Raw genomic sequence first — 14795 nt, 5'->3', positions numbered from 1 at the left:
AAAATAATCATGGATTGATTTTAGCATGTATCTTTATTATAAGTACACACTGCTTTTACGTAACGTTTAATAGGTTATAAGTTCAACCTCAAATTAACTCTCAACGCGTTTGTTGCTTGAATTTTCCCTTATTATTCTAAATAGCAATTAAATTAACAGTTTTGTGAAAATTTGACCAAGTTCATACTCTAAATTTCATGCTTAATAATTCGAGAACCAAGAAGAATTTTCACAGAAAAGTGTTTCAGAAGTGTACTAATCAACTCAAAGTCTACCTCCATGCTAAGTTTGGTTAATTTCGCATGAGCTCTGTAGATATTATGATTCAGTTTCTTTTTGTAGAAAAATCAAATAGAGGGCGAAAAGGTTAAAAAATAACTTATAAAACCTATAAATAAATAACAAGCTAACAGTGAGAGGGAGAGCAATCTTTAGTCTTAATTTTCTTTAAGAAGATCACGTTATCCTTTCTAATGATAAAGACTGGAAAATTGAAGACATATTTTTTGTGGTGACTCTAGATAAATAAATAAAATAAATAAAACGAATCATAACTGTAAGAGTGGATTGCCTGTCTATTCTGCTAAAGGTAGGCTCACGATCTATGTGCTGAAATTGTCATTCCACCCGCATTTCTTTTAAACTAAAACACAGGAGAATTTTTTTTTTTTTTTTTTGTTGAAAAGGAACATTTCGTGTATTGCTTAATTTTTATTCTTTTCTCAATTCCTCAGTAAAATCGGGAAGCATAAAAATAATATATGAAGCTGTAAAGAAATATTTAATAGTTATTATCATCATTGCTTCAAAGCTTGTTCATTTATTTACAAAACTTCCAGGTAAGAGAGGTCCCAACAATGGCATGGAATTTGTTTTAACAATCAATTTAGGTTTCGTTGAAAACATGAAAATCTGTTACGCTCATCAATCTCAGCAATGACATGAAAGTTTGGTTTTACAATCAATTTTGACTCCACTTAACTTATAAAGAGTGTGCTACGTTTATCGATCGAAATAATCGTATGAAAGTTTGATTTTACAATCAACTTAGCTTTCACTAAACTCATGAAAAATGTGTTGCTCAATATTCAGCCTGGTTCAATATTCATGTAAAAATGTAATATTCATATAAAAATCAATTTTGCTCATCGATCCCAACAATGACCTCATCTTAAATCTCGTCTCGTCCCTTACGCATCATTACAGAAAGGGCCAGTCAAGATAAACGCGAATACTGAAACCAAAATCCCATTTAACCTATTCTAACTGATGTCAAGAGTAATTCTAAACTGACGATCGATTTGCTTTTCTTCGTCTCCTCAGGGTCAGTATGAAGGTAGATTAGTTAGATTGAAATTTAGCATCCCTTACAGCAGCGAGACTACATGAGACGTGGATCTACAGCTTAATGTGGTATCAAACCCACATGAGCTCCCGTCGGGTCTTCCACGTCAAAGACGCCTACGCTAACCATGAGGAAGATATAGTATGTAGATACTGAGCATCTGGTGCTACTGGTTGCTGGTGTCTGATTGGTTGCGCTTGAGGGTTGTTTTGACGGATCATCTCATTGGCTGTGGATATTTTGGCCATCCAAAGATATTCTAAATAGATTATCTTGTTTCTTGTTTCTCTATTGAAATTGCTGAGATGCTTTCTGATTCAGATGCTTCTATAATTGTCTTCAAGTATACCAGTAGGCTACTTTCTTCTGGAGCTCCTTGGCTATATGGTTAGCGTACTGCCTTTGGCGCGGATGATTGGGATTCGATTCCCTGTGGGAGCTCATGTGGTTCGGATCTCAGGTCCACGTCTTATATAGCCTTGGTGCTGATAGGAACGCTTAACTTCAAATCCACCATCAACCATTATCTAATTTTCTAGCTTCATATTGACCCTGAGGAGACTGGGATGAGATGAATGAAACGATCGTTGGTTGAGAATTAAAAACACACACGACGTATTGCTTGAAAACCGTGGAAGGAAATAGTTGAAGATTTGCAGAAAAGGACCACTCGCACTCAAAATGTATATCTTGAAATCTGACCTAACGTACGAGGTCATGGCTCCATTTTCTGGTTAAACGAACTTTGCAAACAATGTATGATTCAAGTGGTTACATATGTTATGCGTAGTACGTGGTATGCTGTTTCCATTATTTTAGTGAGTTCCTATTTCGGACGCATACCTAAATGTTTTGACCACTTTTTTCTTCCTACACTTTCTTTTTTTTCTTTCTTTCTTTTTCAGCGTTACAATCTCATCTAGAAGTCGGCAAATGCTCTTTCAACCCGAAACATATAAGAACAAAAGGAACCACAACAAAAAAGCATTCTTTCTTCCTTTAACTTAAGATTTTCCTGTCTTTTAACGACTCATGGGACCGGTTCTTGGAATCTGAGATGCGCAGAACAGTGGATAGGTAATGGGTCAGTCTTTCTGTATCCAAAGGACGCTCTTACCTTTCTTTTCTTATCTATGGCACACGAGTAAGTCTTATGCAGGGTTTAACAGCCAATTTTAAAGCATTTTTAAGAACCAAAACATCTTTGACACTAGTGTAACACAAAGTGAAGAATGGGGGGTTGCGTAGCTCGAGAGGGCTAAAGCAACTGGGTAATGGTAGAGCAAATATATAATTAATAAAAGAACGGTTTTTAAATTAGAGAATGGTAGCTTAAGGTGCGTGAAGGGATAGATGGTAGAGCAAGGGAATAGCAACTAAGATTCAGTCTCACCCACAATAACAAGATGAGCAGGCCGGTGTCTGGTCCTTCTGAGGATGGTCTGAAGTTCTTCGGTAAGCCAAGCGGACCTTTGGTGAAGTAGTACTGCGGTTAAGTTACCATCGACTGGTCTCCTCTCAGCAAGTCGACCCGCAACAATGACCAAGCCAAATGACCGGGCTAAAACTGACCAAGATCAAGCTTTCTCAAGTCTATTTGTTCCGACTGTCTCTCTGACGTCATGCGGAAGAAAAGATCGAAATTTCCACGCAGTCATGGCCCCGTTCATTACCCCAGATAGACACAATTCGAGTGCACCTGCACTCCTATCGATGACACAGCGTGACTTCTCCAAAGTCCGTTCCGGGATGCAAACGTCGTCGAGAATTTCTTGTACCAAGGCAGGAAGGAAAGAACTTTTTCCTGACGACACATACTTACTCTGTAGAGATGCTTCCTAGTTGTGTCACAGACCCTGGGTAAATGTTCGGAGCGTCCATTGAACGACAATAAGGCATGACTATGAGAGTCCAGTGGAAACAAACTTATTGAGAAAGCAGCTGATCAAACCAGAAGTACGGAAAATAGCAAACGCGGATGAGACTGTTAGAGGTTAAGGTTCTGAAGGTTGCTACCACTGTTTATTGTACAAGATACATACAAGGAGCTTCCTTGTAGTAAGCAAACAGTTTTCAATTTTAATGACTGAAGCTGATGTCGGGCGACGTGGTCTGATGTTGTTGACATCTGCCAGGCGACGAACTCCCAAGGGCGATGACTGCAGCATTTCCAAAGAATAGATGAATTCTCGGGAAGGCTGGTGGACAGGCCTTCATATCCCGTTACATCACCCACCTCCAAAAAGAAACGAATCGTCGGGCTTCGAAACCTTGGAGAAGCAGCGACGTTTCGGCGGCGATGACCATCTGTGGAAGGTGGAAAAAAAAAAGATGCGATAAGTCCCAAGTGGTAAGGGATGCTGCAAGGAAAAGATTCCTTACCACAGTACCAATGACAGATGAAGCTGGTAGTTCCGCAAAAACACCAATAGATGGAGGAGGCATGTCACTGCTGGCTAACTGCAATGACCAATACACGCATGAGGCAGGTAACATTTCCTCTGTATCATAGCACGTTCTTCAGTTGTTAACTTAGTAGGTGCGTGAAGTGGTAGTAACACTCGATGAAAAAAACTAAATGAAGAAGAAAAAAGCAGAGGTGAGTCCACAATCCAGTTTCCAATTAGTAAATAAAGTAAACTAGCACTGTCACTCTAAGGTTCCAATTACACACGAAAACACAATAACACAACAGTGAGACTAGGGCTTCCAGTTCGTAAAGTTGCTTTTTAGGGAAGCGGGAATGTAGGTTAAGCTACCTGAAGAAATATTATCAAATAATTTTAAATTCAAAACGAAAAAATTAGCAGATATAGGTAACAATATAACCATGATGAAGTGTAGATGGAATCGAACCAAGGACATCTAGTCTGAAAGACAAAAGAAAGACAACAAACAATGTAAGGTACTGGCAAAAAAGATAAACTAAGTGACCTAGTAATATAAAAAACAATAATAAACACGATAAAGTGGGTCACTAGCTCAAAGAATCAACCAATAGGTTCACAACTACTAAGTTCTTAACTTGAAGTACCTAAAAGAAGAAACACAATACAACAAAACAAACTAAAATAAATAAGTAAAATTCGAACAAAGCTTTCCTCAAAAAATTTAAAAAGGTTGATGTGAAAGGGGAAAAAAAACTAAAGGTTGGACAACACAGAAGGGTTTAAGATTTAATTACTTTTTGAAATGGTGTATAATTTGTTTCACATTTACTTGAAACAAAGAAGGCTTCGGGGCAGGTTTTGTTGATATCGGCGCCCACCATTCGCCGATCAAAAGTAATTAAACCCAAAACACAGGCCACCACCAAAACGTAATTTCTCATTTTTTTCCTAACAGGGTTTATAACAATTAGACTGAAAGATCAAACATTATGTAGGGCAGCAAGAATTATTTATCAAAACTAGTTTTACCAAATTATCTGAATTTGCATTAGAACAGAAAAAAAAATTAAAAGTTCAAGATAAATTTTAACATTACATAAATTCACTAAATTCAATCTCAAATTTCAAAAAACCTTAAAATTCATGATAATAAATCGAAAGCGAAAATCTAACAAACTATCAACATACCTGGTTATATACCTTACATCTCATAGTCGGGTAAAAAATCTCAAATAAACACAACCGTCACAATCGAGAATAATAAGGTCCTATGCCAGAAAGTTAGCTACTCTTCCTGACAAGGGCGTCCAGATCGAAGTTACCAGTAAATTCGATATAACTAAAAGGTCATGTCAGGGAAAAAAGAAAATTGTGATGTTAAACACTCAAATCAGGGTAATCTATCATTAAAACATAAATACAAGTATATAACTCATGTGAATCAAGGTATGTAAAGACAGTCACAAATCAATATGACTATAAATGTGATAGTTAAATATATGTATGACCTCAAAAAAATATTTTAAAACCAAATAATCGTTAAAATAAAACAATTTAAACTTCAACGTATACCATTAACTTTTCCCATTATTTCTTCAAGCATCAACACAAAATGTATCCCCTAACTCTTCTTATTATCGTAAATAATACTTGTATATGTTCGTGTTAAACACTTATTGTCAACTATACTCGTGTTCGCATCTTCTGCTTATTATTAATTATCAACTCTACAACATACATCAAGCTAGCCCTTCATGGTACGAGAAACCGCACATCATACCATGGGAAAACCTCATACGGTGGCACTCTCTGCCCTACCGAAACAAAAACACAAAATACGAAAATAGTGCATGCACAACTACATGGCTAGCAAAACAACATGGGGACATGCTTGAAGGAATAATAATAAAATAAAGACAAGTTTAGGACATGGTACCCTGGGCTAAACGCACTCCTTAACGGTCCACATAGGTCCTTTACACAAAATTGGGCGTACTCTATACCGTAAATGAGTAACGAACCCGTAAAACGTAACACAAAGACAAAAGACAAAGGAATTTAATGGTATACTACTCCAGAAAGCACCAACAAAACAAAGAATCACTTCAAAATCCTCTTAAACTAGGGAGTATCGAACTCTACTAAGCATACAATTGCAAATGGGTGCAATAGCATAAACGTCATACTATAATCCAATTCAAATTTACCAAAAAAAAGGGGGGTCAGGAGTGAATTATCGCAATAATCACATTGTACCAACAAAAAATGAAAAAAAATCTATATAAGCTCCTGACTACGAGAGGTCATAACTAAAAGCCATAATTTTAAATGCAAAACTCCAATCGCAAAAAATCAAAAGGAAAAAGGAATACTTTATATTCATAAATATTACAACCCATGTTAATTAAAACAGAGCTTAAAAGTGAACATTCGCTGTACAGAACGAGCGGAAATGCTTACTTCTACATAGTCAAGGTCGCTCGAACCTGATATCCAGATAGCAATACGAGCTGACACTTCCAGATCAAAGTATGATACTGACCTAACATAATGTTTACTAAAGTGAACGAACTTCATTCACACAGCGGAATCTTCTTAACTGAATACAAACGATAAAAGAAGAAACTAACTCGAACGAAAATACATTTCATTACCCTCTATAAAAAGAAACAAACGAGCAAAATTGCACTAAATATAAAAATCCTAAATAAAATAATAGAAAACTCTACCAAACTGAAATATCGAATATAATTAAATAAAAACCACTAACTTTACCAAAATAATAATAATTGAAATATGTACGAGGGAGATCAAAAATAATCACATAAATTTCTTAAAACTACTCAAGAATAGACATTATCAACGCTAATAATTCAAAAAACAAACTAAACTTCCTCATAACAAATGAACCCAAGTAATCAAAATAATCATAAATACGAACCGTACAATTGAACTAACAACACCATACAAGGAAGAAAAAAACTAAAAGAACCACACTTTTCATGAAAAAAACCACTTATTACGTTCAATAAAGAGGTCAGCAAACGCTGCAAGATTAAGTAATTGTGGATCAGGGGAAACTACCCCGTGAGCGAGACGCTCAAATCTTTGGACAGTTCGAGGCAGGTCTGCAATCCTAATAACAGGACGCGACGCAAAAATATGACTACATCTCTGTACCCAAGAAGTTAGGGTATCTTGATCCCTACCTGATTTGAAGATAACCACTACAGAAAAGTTAGGATCAGCTGACTTAATCCCAAAGAAAATACCATCTCGCAAAAAGGAGTGGATGGTCACTAACCTGGTAACCAAGGCCAAGAAATGACGTTTCTTTCCTAAATCCAGGAGTTCCGGAAGATCACACTTCAGGGGTTTAAATTCAACCATATTCCACTTGGCGAACCGGTTATGTATGAAAGAACTGCATAGCTGGCTATCTATTGTATCCCCAAAAGTAGGACCAAATTCTGTGAATGACTTTAAAACACCTGTGTCCAACAAGTAAAATTTATAATTAGAATTAATGTAGGCCGGGCGACCTTCGTCGTTCAAAATAGGGTAGTGGATGTCATGGTTAGAAGCTAATGACAGAGTCATAATGAAATTTCCTAAATCACAAAATCAGCAAGGGCGGAGGGAGGGGGAAAACCAAACTTACAGGAGGGTGGGGTGAACTAAAATACAACGTGCAAGAGGACCAACAGAGTCAAAAACTCACGGCGCCAATCCACCATGTAACACAAAGTGAAGAATGGGGGGTTGCGTAGCTCGAGAGGGCTAAAGCAACTGGGTAATGGTAGAGCAAATATATAATTAATAAAAGAACGGTTTTTAAATTAGAGAATGGTAGCTTAAGGTGCGTGAAGGGATAGATGGTAGAGCAAGGGAATAGCAACTAAGATTCAGTCTCACCCACAATAACAAGATGAGCAGGCCGGTGTCTGGTCCTTCTGAGGATGGTCTGAAGTTCTTCGGTAAGCCAAGCGGACCTTTGGTGAAGTAGTACTGCGGTTAAGTTACCATCGACTGGTCTCCTCTCAGCAAGTCGACCCGCAACAATGACCAAGCCAAATGACCGGGCTAAAACTGACCAAGATCAAGCTTTCTCAAGTCTATTTGTTCCGACTGTCTCTCTGACGTCATGCGGAAGAAAAGATCGAAATTTCCACGCAGTCATGGCCCCGTTCATTACCCCAGATAGACACAATTCGAGTGCACCTGCACTCCTATCGATGACACAGCGTGACTTCTCCAAAGTCCGTTCCGGGATGCAAACGTCGTCGAGAATTTCTTGTACCAAGGCAGGAAGGAAAGAACTTTTTCCTGACGACACATACTTACTCTGTAGAGATGCTTCCTAGTTGTGTCACAGACCCTGGGTAAATGTTCGGAGCGTCCATTGAACGACAATAAGGCATGACTATGAGAGTCCAGTGGAAACAAACTTATTGAGAAAGCAGCTGATCAAACCAGAAGTACGGAAAATAGCAAACGCGGATGAGACTGTTAGAGGTTAAGGTTCTGAAGGTTGCTACCACTGTTTATTGTACAAGATACATACAAGGAGCTTCCTTGTAGTAAGCAAACAGTTTTCAATTTTAATGACTGAAGCTGATGTCGGGCGACGTGGTCTGATGTTGTTGACATCTGCCAGGCGACGAACTCCCAAGGGCGATGACTGCAGCATTTCCAAAGAATAGATGAATTCTCGGGAAGGCTGGTGGACAGGCCTTCATATCCCGTTACACTAGGTAGCTTCTATACGGTAACTGTTGCTACTGGGTAATTACATTCCATTGGTGTGTTGAGTGCGAGATGTTTCAAAATTTTATTGTTAAAAAAATAAAACAGATAATTCTTCTAAAACCCTTAACGCAACATCTGATTTCATTTTTTTTTTTTTAAAGTTTGAAAACTTTGCAGAATTACACAGCGATCTACAATTCACGTAAGGTGGTGCTATAACCAATCAACTTTATGTTTAAGGGAGATGTAACTATAAGGGGACCACAGAGACCAGAACCCCCTAGAATACCGTTGGATCACAGGCTGAAACTGTAGCCGTTTGTCCATTCCTAGAAGTAAAGTTTCTTGGCCTTCGCTAGCAAAATGTAATAGTTACGCCAATGCTTAAGAGACCCACAGATTCAATGTCACAGGCACGAAAGATTAGGATTTAGGATTTAGATTTCTGGGCTTTCGGCAACTAAGGCCATTGAGCCCGTCACGTTTTGAGGGATGACGTCCCTCGGTGAGCACACTATCCGGGAAAAGGGAAGGGAGAAAGGATTGGGGAAGGAAGGAAGCGGCCTGCGACCTATAAGTTAGGTACCACCCCGGCATTTGCTTGGTTGGAATGAGGAAAACCCAGGAAAACCTCATTCAGGGTGGTTGGCCTGAAAAAGCGTGTTACACATTTTCGACCGAATGTCTCACTGGGAATCAGGCACGAAATAGTGGCAATACATGGAGCAGGTCCAGATGTACATCCACAAAATAGATCAACTGGGTACGAAACCCATCATAATTAATTTTGCATAATATTGTTGTATTTTTCTTCACCTGGGGCACACTCAAAAGGGATCAGCTCCGTCCGGACCCCTTTCAATCTTTCGATTGTGTATCCTTCTCAAGAAGAAATTTTGGGTGCGCATTTTGGCAGGATGGCATTTCTCCTGCAATTCATCCCTGCAAACAGTCAAAACAGGGTACTGGTATATATAAATCAATGGTATAGTAATATAATCACAAAAACCTGAAGCTTTACGTATATCGATGGAAAATTTTGAGCACATGCGTACGCCTTTCCCCCCAAAAATGACGCTGCTGACATCGGGGCTAGAGAGGGCATAGAGGCCTATGTATCGAGAACTTTTCGCTAGAAAAGTGACTCCTGACTCTACAAAAAGCTTATCGCCAAGAAAACTTGTCCTGACTGTAAATGTGAAGAATGTATGTATTCTTCAGAGGCAGCTTGTGAGGGATGTCACACTGGTAGTTTCATGGATTGAAACTAGGGTATTAAAGGTTATTTAATGTATTAATTGTTACATCCAATAATTAGCACATTAAAAAAGATCTCTTCTTTTAGTTGACATTACATTTTTTTTTTTTTTTTTTTTTTTAACCGATGTGACTTCTCTGACAAGCCACTTCTTGTAATACTTCAACTTGCAGCATATGAAAAGAAAGTATTATAAATTGTGATAATTTCATACTATGTTCTTTGTTGTATTGCCTGCGACAAAAATTCATCGTGTTCGGTAAAATTTATTTTGGGAATAACGGTGATATGGCTGGAACGTACAAAAAAATTATATTCTTCTTAATTTACTGAAAACTATACTCAAATTGTCCGTCCATTCTGAAGTTATTTACTAACCTAATTACATCAAACGGAAATAACTTTTGTCACTGACTGTACCAGTTGCAAAGCCTTGAAATTTGAACGCAATATGGTGGTTCAGATTCCAACTTAAAAGTGTAGGTCCACTACTCACATAGCATCAGTGCTAAACTTCAACAAACAAACAAACAAATAATCTATATTGTTTTAAACATATACTTCAGTGTACGAACTGGCAACTCTGAAGTTAAGCATGCTCTTTTTAAAAAAAAAGTTTGCACAATTTCGACCACTTGTATGTATTTATTACTGATCAAGTGTAGTTATTATCGTGAAAGAATTTGTTAAAAAACAAACGAGTCAGTGCATTTGAATCTTAACATATATAATTTAAAATACAAACGATTTAATTTGCCAGTCACGAACTTGGTACAACTATATCAAAGCCTTATACGATGTATATCTTTATTTTATCAAACTTGATTTACGTTCAGCGCGTATTTTACTCTTTCTTTTTTTCCACCTCTGTGTATGCGAAATCTGTCAGTAGTCGCGTAACGAATGGCGTTTAATAGCGCTAATTTTAGATGTTTGAAAATTACACTCTTATCCTGCGGGAGCTTCTAGGGTTTTCCAAACGCTTGCGTTCATGGCTACATTTAGAAGAGTCTTCAATCCCTTTCGTCTTTGCCTCCTACTTCTGCCTTAGCTGCTTTCAAACAGTTGATTTCTACAGTAAATGCTTGATAAAAAATTGATTGCTAATCATGAGAAAGTTCTTTAAGAGTCTGTATCACTGCAAAATTAAAATTCCGCTAATTTTACAGTAATTATGTAATATCTTCAAATAGATAAAAGATAATGGAAAAGTGGATCAAGACCTCCCTATATGATGTTATTTTGCATGAGATACCGTTATCACGAGTCACCTAGTAGCTTTTCGTTTGCTCTTATTTAGAAACGCGAAAATAAATGCCGATTTTCTAAATGGCTGGAAATCGAAAGCAGATAAATGAGTCGTGATAACGGTATCTCACGCAAAATAATACTGCCTAGGGAGGTATTGTTCCACTTTTCGATTATCTTTTATCTATTTGAAGATATTACATAATTACTGTAAAATTAGCGGTATTTTAATTTCGCAGTGATGAGGCCTCTTAAGGAGTTGCTTTATCAAAACTCCTTTATTACTCTTATATCAACTCTGTCCGCGTGTCCGTCTGGGAGACAAAATATCATGGTAGTTAGCCATTAATTTTGGCCAGAATGTAGAGTCTTAAAAGTTAAAAATCAAGCTTGTTGATTTGTTTATGGAAGTGGGGGGTGATCTTCAAACCGGAAGTGGTAGAAATCAGTCATTTCCGGTTTTTACGTTGATCACTATATAAAGTAAAAACGATAACAGTTAGCGAGAACCGATTTCCTATAAATCTATTAAGCGTCCCACCTCCACCATTAACTGTCTACTAAAACCGGAACTGGTAGAAATCTACTATAACTTCCTGATTCAATGTTGATCGACAAAGAACAATAATGATAAGAGAAAGTGAGACGTGTTTCTCTTTTAAATCGACTTAGCGTTTTAAGGATAGGTACCATCTTCTCTCATTAACTCTTTATTTAAACCGTAAGTGGCAGAAATCAACCACTTTCGCGTTAAACGTTGATCGATAGAGTAAAAACGGTATTAGACAGCGAGAAGCGGTTTTCTGCAGTCAATTATGCCTCCAAGAACACATACCGTATTCCATCCTCACTGTAATCTTTCTACTAAAATCGGAAATGGTAGGTAGAATTTTTCTATCACTTCCGGTTTCAATATTAATTCAGAATAAGTCACTCCATACGTACCAAACTCCGTCACGTGGTGTACACGTGGCACTTCTTAACTTAAGAGAAACCAGCAAGAATAATAGCTAAACAGATGATTAGGGTTTGTGTAATCAATAAGCAATAAAATATTTCTAACCTAATTTATAAATAAGGCAGGTAATAACTCATGTTTTAATAAGCATTTAGTTAGTAAATTCATCCCGTTTACAGTCGAAGGTTAGTCTCTCTATATAAAAAAAAAGAATTGCTAACTTACTGATCAAAGCCCAGTCCAAACCGCTTAAGCTAGAAACTTCACATTTTGACAGAGCTTAGGATTTGTGATGTAGAATACCACAATGGAAGGATTTTTGTAAATTCGACGGGAAAGATGGATGACAACTATTATTTTGAAATGTCCATATCTCGGTGTCTCTGTAAGTTGCAGGCTTGAAATTTGGTATTTGCACACACACACACACACACACACACACACACACACACACACACACACACACACACACACACACACACACACACACACACACACACACACACACACACACACACACACACACACACACACAAAAGGAATTTTTCCGGTGAAATATATGGCAATCGGGGACGCCACATTTTCACCGTAAAGTTTGCAGTAATTTCACCGGATTTTTTTTTAGTGATTTTACCGGAATATTTGCATGAATTTCACCTGACCGTCAGATATTTCACCGGAAAATTTACAGTAATTTCACCGGAATAATTCCATGAATTTCACCTGAACTTTAAATATTTCACGGGAAATTTTGTAGTAGTTTTACCGGAATAATTACATATACTTAAACTGAAGTTCCAGATATTTCACCGAAACATTTACAAGCATTTCAACGGACATGTTGCATGAATTTTATTTGACAATTTACAGAAACTTCTCCAGAAAAGCTCCGTAAATTCACCGAAACGTTGGAAATCTCCTTTCCTCAGTTATTTGAAATTGCCTCACAGATTGAGGTGGAAATCATGGGACTATTAATTTCAAATAATGATATGTGTTTCACCGCTTTTTGATATTTGCCCTAGTAGGGATGAAAAAGGCGAGATGAAAAAAGAGTGGAGTTACAATTGTTATAGTTGGATGGCTGTATCTCGAATCCCTTAATACCATATGAAATTTGATATCTAAACTTTTCATTTAAAATAATTAAAGATAGTGTTTCAGCGTTTTGTGATATTTTCCCTAGAAGAGACGAAAGAAGGTGGTAAGAAAAATAGTTTGGAGTTACAATTGTAATAGGATGCAATATCTCGAAATCTCTTTCACTTCCATATAGCACAAACCTGTAATGTTGGCTAAGCGTTAGCGTACGCGCCTTTGGCGTGGGAGGCCTGGATTCGATTCCCGTGGGAGCTCATGTGGTTCGGGTTCGGATTCCACGTTAATCAGTAGGTCCCGTCTCATATAGCCTCACTGCTGAAACGGACGTTAAACTCAAAATCAACTCAACTCAAACCTATAATGTTTATAATGCGTTATAGTGAATAATGTAGTGAGTGTGTGTAAGTTGTGCATGTAAAATAATTCTTGGAAATAAAGGATAAGAACGGTATACATGTCGGAGCTGATACAGAGTAAATCGATATATAACTTCGAATATCAGTGTGTCTTGGCGTTTAGTGTTTTAATTAAAATGAATTAAAGATGTTCTTCAGCATTTTTAATGTTTTATTTAGAAGGAAAGAAAAAAAGGTTAGGGGTTATAATTTTTATAATAAGATGACCATATCTCAAGATCCCTTGAGACCAGAGATATGTTAGGGATTTGAAACTTTGTATATCAACTCCTTATTCAGAACAAATGGGCAAATCTCACTTTTAACTAGAGAAGGGGAGGGAGAATTTTTATATTTTTTTCTTAAGAGGCCTCATCCCGGCAAAATTAAAATACCGCTAATTTTACAGTAATTATGTGATATCTTCAAATAGATAACAGGTAATTGAAATGTGGAAGAAGAGCGCCCTAGACAATATTATTTTGCATGAGGTACCGTTATCACGAGTCACCTAGTGGCTTTCCGTTTTCAGCCGTTTAGAAACGCGAAAATAAATCCCAATTTTCAAAATGGCTCGAAATCGAAAGCAGATAAGTGAGTCGTGATAATGGTATCTCATGTAAAATGATATTGTCTAGTGCGCTCTTGTTCCACATTTCGATTATATTTTATCTATTTGAAGATATCACATAATTACTGTAAAATTAGCGGTATTTTAATTTAGCCGGGATGAAGCCTCTTAATATTGTAAAAATGACTTCTAGGTTGCCAGTCTCATCGTCACGGCGGAACGGCTGAACCATTTGAAATGAATTTTTGGACACATTTAATTCTTGCCGTGCGAACAGAGCTGTAGATAGAAATTTCGGCGCTAGAGGCGAAGTAGAATTCGGCACCCCTACACTCACCTTATCAATCTTTTTCTTTTCTTTCTTTCTTTCTTTCTTTATTATTATTATTATTATTATTATTATTATTATTATTATTATTATTATTATTATTATTATTATTATTATTATTTTTTACATATAAGAGAAAAAGCTTTTGTTGTTATGATACGCTGAATTTTTATGAAGCTGCTTGGATAGGCCATTGCAACAGCCAAATGCGATCATTATGTATTCTTTTACAAATAACAGCTGTTTTCAAGATGTTTATTTTGGTCTTATTGTTAAACTTGACAAAACTGCTTTTGGTTAGAGAATAGTTATGGAAATTTACAACTATTTACGTTTTATACTATTGACAAGAAATATATTAATACATTAGAAACTACGTTCTTTTCAAATGTTCGAAATGGGTGGCAGCACTAATTTACAGTAATAATTTTAAACTTTTGTAACTTTATTCT

General features: G+C 36.9%; 1 protein-coding gene across 1 annotated transcript in view; it reads left to right on the top strand.

The window, feature by feature from the left end:
* The window catches only part of LOC145676021 (glutathione S-transferase 1-1-like), a 245294-nt gene that overhangs the window by 81129 nt on the left and 149370 nt on the right, over positions 1-14795 (top strand). The window lies entirely within an intron of this gene.

Source organism: Thermobia domestica, chromosome 18, assembly GCF_964235325.1.
Source record: "Thermobia domestica chromosome 18, izTheDome1.hap1.1, whole genome shotgun sequence".
NCBI lineage: Eukaryota > Metazoa > Arthropoda > Insecta > Zygentoma > Lepismatidae > Thermobia > Thermobia domestica.
Note: the sequence above shows the minus strand (reverse complement) of the source record. Positions and strands in the feature narration are given on the sequence as shown.